General features: G+C 38.9%; 1 protein-coding gene across 1 annotated transcript in view; it reads right to left on the reverse strand.

The window, feature by feature from the left end:
- The window catches only part of ASB7 (ankyrin repeat and SOCS box containing 7), a 28,470-nt gene extending 22,889 nt beyond the window's left edge, over positions 1-5,581 (reverse strand). The window contains exons 1-2 of the mRNA XM_009289469.2: positions 5,548-5,581; positions 5,316-5,411 (exon numbers count right to left, since the gene is read on the reverse strand). The gene's annotated coding sequence lies outside the window, so the exon portion shown is untranslated. The remainder of the gene's footprint in view (positions 1-5,315; positions 5,412-5,547) is intronic.
- Positions 5,582-6,000: the final 419 nt, after the last annotated feature.

The raw sequence follows: 6,000 nt of genomic DNA on the forward strand, positions 1-6,000 counted from the left end.
TAAACCTTGAGGAAACGGTCTAAACTCTTCTCTAAGGTTTACGCATATCTGCTCCTGCCATGGAACAAGAATGGAATGCAAAGGTTACAGTAGGTATTTCTGCCTGACTGCTCAACATCTCCCTGTGGGAGTCAGATGCCAGGAAAAACCTTCAGGATCTATTTAGTTCCTCCCAACCCATTTTTGTGGGTTTGTTTGTTTGGGAGTTTTTTGTTGTTTGTTTTTTGTTTGGTTTGGGGTTTTTTGTTGGGTTTTGGTGTTTTTTTTTTTAAATCTCCATCCCACCTATGCTTCCCTATCTAAAGGACAAAACCTGACAACACAGGGCATTGACTTCTCTGTCCTTCAACTGGACTGCTAGCACCACCAGATAGTCGTGTCTCCCTCACATGATGGATCAGGCTAACACACGTTGCGTATCACAAACGGGTAAAGATACCTTCACAACACAAGCAATACCACCACCTCAAAAATCTTTACCCTTTTCTTCATACATAACAACTATCCTCTCAGTATCAAAGTTTACTGAACACCAGTTACAATCCCTATCCAGTTTCCTCCTTCAGACTAGCCCTCCTTAACCTCCTTCATTGTCATATGCAGTTAGCAAGATCAGTCTCAACATTTGACCATTTCTTACAGCACTGTTGAGAGCCTGTACTCATCAATGTTACTTCATTAATTCTTTGTACACCTCTGTCTGACCTTTTGTTCACTTTGGCTGCAAGCTTCTCATGACAGGACCCCTTATCAGTGTAAGCACTGCAATAATATAATAAATAATAAAAGCATTAATTACTTCATGGTATAGCAGACCACACAAAACCAACTGTGACTTGTTTCTTCTGCAAATGAGTTGCACCAGAACAATTATAGGAACTGTGCAGCTTTTAGCTTAAGTTAAAATTTATGTCACTTAATGCAACACAAAATCTTGCTTTCTCGACGATAGCTCAGAAAAGGAGGATGAAAAAAAGCTCTCTTCATCCCTCTTATGCACATTTTCCAAGAGCTTTGCTTCCCAAGATAAAACATACAAGGTCTGCAGATATGCTCACAGCCCTGCACAAAATTGCACTGCCATGACCTAATTTGATCACATTTCTAGCCTTGGTTTTTTTGCATAGATGATCAGTGGTTAGTTCACCTTTTTTTTGCATGATTTTCACTTTAAAACCCACACATTTTTTATTAGCTGATGCAAATTAGAATTGCACTGACTTCACAGACTACAGACAAGGTAACAGATTGCTCCACTAAAAAAGTAACAAGCTTTTTTCCCCCCAAAGGAAAATTAGCTGCATATGGCAAGAGTAAGATCTGCAACTTTAATAAAAAGAAGTCATATTTAGTGAAAGTAAAGCTTACTTACTCAATGACTTAACAAAGTTTGCTTAAAATACTAATAATTGTAGTAGAAGTAGCACACTAAAAAAAAAAAGACATCATTATCTGTTGATAATGTCTCACATTGTCAAAGAGATCTTAGAATCTTAGACTTTTCTACATCAATGTGTCACTTCATTAAAGTAATTGCAAACATCATGTGGAAAATTAATTCAGACATATGTATATATATATTTACTTTAAAGAAAGTTCAAGATTGGTACTAAAAGCAATACCTTATAATATAGTATTTTGCTCATTCAGATGGCCTAACAGACAGACCTGATTCCTAAGCCCTAAGATTACACATCCAAGAGCAGAATATGGACCATAATTTACTGATGTTAGCTTAACTCTATACAACAAGGAGAGTGTACCATTACACATGACATTTAATATCTAGCATAGACCTAATCAGTCTCGATCCTAGTTGTCTGTGGTTGAACTATTCTAAGACATTTAAATCAAATAAACAACAACAAAAAAAGGAAGCCCTGTGGAATAAAGATAATCACATTAGCATTCATTATTCTCAAACCCACTTCTCCCACCCATTTCAAAACTCAAACAAGCTAAACGTGTTCTCACTCAAATGGCATTTTAAAAATGGTCAATATGTGTTTGACAAAGAAACTATCATCTTCGTTGTCTCTCAGCTTCCTATTTCAGGAGTTCTTCAGACAAGAGAGTAAGGCAAACAAGCATGTTGTTATTTGTGTTCTCATATCACAATTGTAAAGTTTGCAAAGAAATAGGAATATTTTTCTCATATCACAATTGTAAAGTTTGCAAATAACATGTGAAATACTAAAATTTAACAGAGCCTTATAATCCTGAATATATTTTCTGCTCGATGTTCTATGCTACATCCCAGACAGACATCAAGTGAGGTATCCAAGTGGCTGAGATGAAAATCACCAAGCAACACATGCTAATTGCTGGGTCTGAAAGCAATGAGTTAACAGTGCATGAATCCAAAACACCACAGAGGAACTGCTACTTCAAAGGAAAGAAGCCTTCACTTTTCATGAGCGGTCATTAGAAGTTACACATTTCTCGTCAGAGCTTCTGTAATGCCATCTCGTAGCTTGGACTTACTAAATTTAAAATAACTAAAAGAGTTAATCTAAAAGTCCTCCATCAACTTCAGGTGTTTATAGCACTGTATGATGCTGACTGGTGTTGTTATATACTAATAAGCAGCTGTTGTGTGGTTACATTCTGCAGGTGGCTGAAACTGAAGTACAGAGGTATCATTTTACTAACTATTATCCATTTCACAGAGAGGTTGTGAGGTCTGACTTTTGGGCCTGATGGAGAATTAGTGAAATCACCCAGCTCAAGTAACTTCAGGCCTGCAAACTGGAGAGCAAAAGAAGAGACCTCACCTTCAGAAAGCACTGGTAATGCATCAGCTATTAACCATCCTCAAAATTCCCACCCATACATTGGCAACCTTAACTGTAAGCGGAGCCCTGTGAAGAAAACACTGTAAATCCTTCCAAATCAAGGATCTTAATGCTAGTGCTAAAGCAAGGCCTTATGGATCTTTTTCAGTAGAGAATGCTGCATCAGGTTCGCACAGCCACAACTCTCCTCCCTCAAGATGGGCGCTGACAAACTGCAAGGAGCTTGTGCTCTGCAGCATGCTTGGAGATCCTCTTGTACCAAGCATAAAATACACTGGTGCTAACTTACAGTGGTGCTGTTACTAAGTTTTAAACAGTAAAAGTCAGATGAAAGCTTAGCCTTAAAAGTAAGTAATAATTCGTAGCAAGTGTCAATGTATAAGATTTATGTATTTTAACATGACTTGCTATCATTAAAGAATCCAAACACCAATATTTCATAGAATGACAGAAGCAGAAAACAAGGGCTTGTTCAAACCACGTTAAAGCAGTCACTTCAGCCCTAACACCCGTAGCACAGCTGGTGAACAAAAAGAGTGCCGCTTATAGAGTTTATTTAATTCAACAATCCCTGGAAGACTTACATTTGCTCTGTATTTCTTTTTAATATAGCCTAAAAGAATCCAAGTGGACAAAATTCACTGGATGACTTTGGTGGATAAAGCAAGTTTTTCACTGCGATAGTACCATTCTGTAAGCAAATGCTGGAATAACGGAAAACAGTCTCTCAGTCAGCACATTTCCTTTAAGAGTTCAGAATTCACAATAAGGCAAAACCAAACAAAAATGAGTATACAGCCTGAAGATAAAAAAAAAAAAATGGATGTGCAACTTTATCTAAGGGGCTAGCTATACTTGCAATATGCTGCATTTCTTCCAGAGATCAAGAGCAGGACTTCAGCACATCGTTTATCTTTGTTCCTTGTTTTGACCATGTGCAAATTTCTGCCAGAAGCTAATTCCCTGATTCCTGTGAACTCAATTCCAGTCTCTGCATCTGAATCAAACTTTGCTGCACTGGCATTTCACATTAGGAAGGAGTTTCACAAATCAAATGAAAACCTACATTTCCTTCCGTGAATAAATCCCAAAGATCTTAGGACTTATCGGCACCAAGAGGTGTCCTGTTGGAGTAGCTACATTAATGCAAGCCCCAACATTAGATGCATCAGATGGGTTGTAAAGAGCTTCTGATGAAACAGGTGTGCCATAACTGCACTGGTAAGTTTGTACTAATGCACATCTGTCTTGCCTATTAGCATAAAAACCCCTCCTGCAATCACACTGGGCATGTCCACATGTTCCACTATTACTCGTGGTTTTGCAGTAGGCTATCAAAATAACATGGAATATTTCTGAGATGCATTTTGAAAGTACAATTTGTTGCACTTGTGTTATGGGGGGATTGTCTACTTAATCTTTGACATGTAAGCAGCTACTTTTTATCATATGCTAATAACACCTATATTAGAAAAATGATCCACCCTTGACCAAGATTGTTGGCAACGGGTACTGCTCTTTCCCCTGCAACTAATGCTAAAAAATAATTTATTGCTGACAATGGAAAACATTCTGGTACAGTCAATGACTTCTCTGAAAACACGACAAAGACCAGAGGGACCTATATAGAGGATATATTTGCCAAAATAACACAGAATCATCTACATTTGAAATGGATTAGAATGGATTCAAGACAGACTCTGCATTAAAAGAAGGCGCAGAAACTCCATTATTTGGAGCACACTAACAGTAGGATGCAGAAAAAGGCTGACTGACATCATTCACCCCCCCACTCTCTCTCCTTCTAGAACCCATCTCCTCATCTTACCACGTAAAACAAGCAATTCTCCCTATGAACTACTCTCCCCCTGAAACCGAACCCTCCTCCTACCAGCAGGATTCAGTTTTTGATGACTCCTTTCATTTTTTCCCTTAAGCACCTAACAGCATTATCTTCTTCTGTGATCTCAACCCAAAAAGAAAGTACTTATAAACAAACACCATCCAATTAAATTAATTTCAATTTTTACAGCTCCGTTACAATGCAAAAACCCCTGACCCATGCAAAAGTTAGGTACGACTAAACCAACATAATGCAATTACCACAACCTACTCCAATAAGGATTTTAGAATCAGAGCAGAAACAAATCCAGTGTTGCACCCATAAATTTGTGAAAAGGCTTTAAGAAAAGACTCTTTTAAAATTATTACACTCTCGGTAGTTAAGTGACATTCCTGAGATGAGGAGATGCAAAAAGCCATTAAGTAGCAACTCATAATCAAAATAATGTTTGCAGATTAAATTTAGAAAATGACAAAGCACTACAAGAAGAAAGAGGAACCGTACTTCAAATGGGCTTCAGCGCTTTCAAACTTTTAAAGCTCAATAGCAAGTAGGTTTTAAGAGAACAAAGAAATCTAATGCTACCTATTCAAATCCATCAAAAACACAACAAGAGGCCCCAGTCCCAGCCAAACCATGTGTCTAGGATGATTTTGAGAGTCTACATGAATTATCACCTTTCTGGGGTTTTTTTTGAGTGCTGTTTTCTCTCTTCTGTCTTATTTTGTTCTTTGGAGTCACAATTTTTAATTCTCCTCTAAGGCAGCTTAAACCTAAAAAATAAAAGTAGAACTGAGCCACACAATGACATAAAAGAGAGAAATGGAGAACAAAAATGGTTAATACCAAAGCAATAGCAGGTCGAAATAGGAAGAGCCTTCAAAAATTAGGAAGGAAAGGGTTATTTACCTAAATCGGGATCTCAACTCGAAAAGAAGGGCGCGCTCTCAGGATAGGAAAGAGTTGGAGGGACAATAACGGCAGGAGGCAGGACCGCTACCCTGTCAAGCCAGCTCCTCCAGGGAACTGAAGTAAAAGATAAGTACTAAAGAATGGGACAGGAAGTAACCCAGAAAGCAGAGCTGCTGGGAAATTAAAATCACTCCCTTGCAGGAGTTCATGCTTCAGGAACCGTCAAGCGCACACAAAACCTGGCGGGAGGCTTCAGGAACCGTCAAGCGCACACAAAAAGAGAAAAGCCGACCAAGCCCCGGCTCAGAGCAGAGCTGGGGAAATTAAAATCACTCCCTTGCAGGAGTTCATGCTTCAGGAACCGTCAAGCGCACACACAAAGAGAAAAGCCGACCAAGCCCCGGCTCAGAGTTTCAAGGCCCGGCGGCGGGGAAGGCGAGCCAGGGCGCC

Source organism: Aptenodytes forsteri, unplaced genomic scaffold (assembly GCF_000699145.1).
Source record: "Aptenodytes forsteri isolate BGI_AS27 unplaced genomic scaffold, ASM69914v1 Scaffold605, whole genome shotgun sequence".
NCBI classification, from domain to species: domain Eukaryota; kingdom Metazoa; phylum Chordata; class Aves; order Sphenisciformes; family Spheniscidae; genus Aptenodytes; species Aptenodytes forsteri.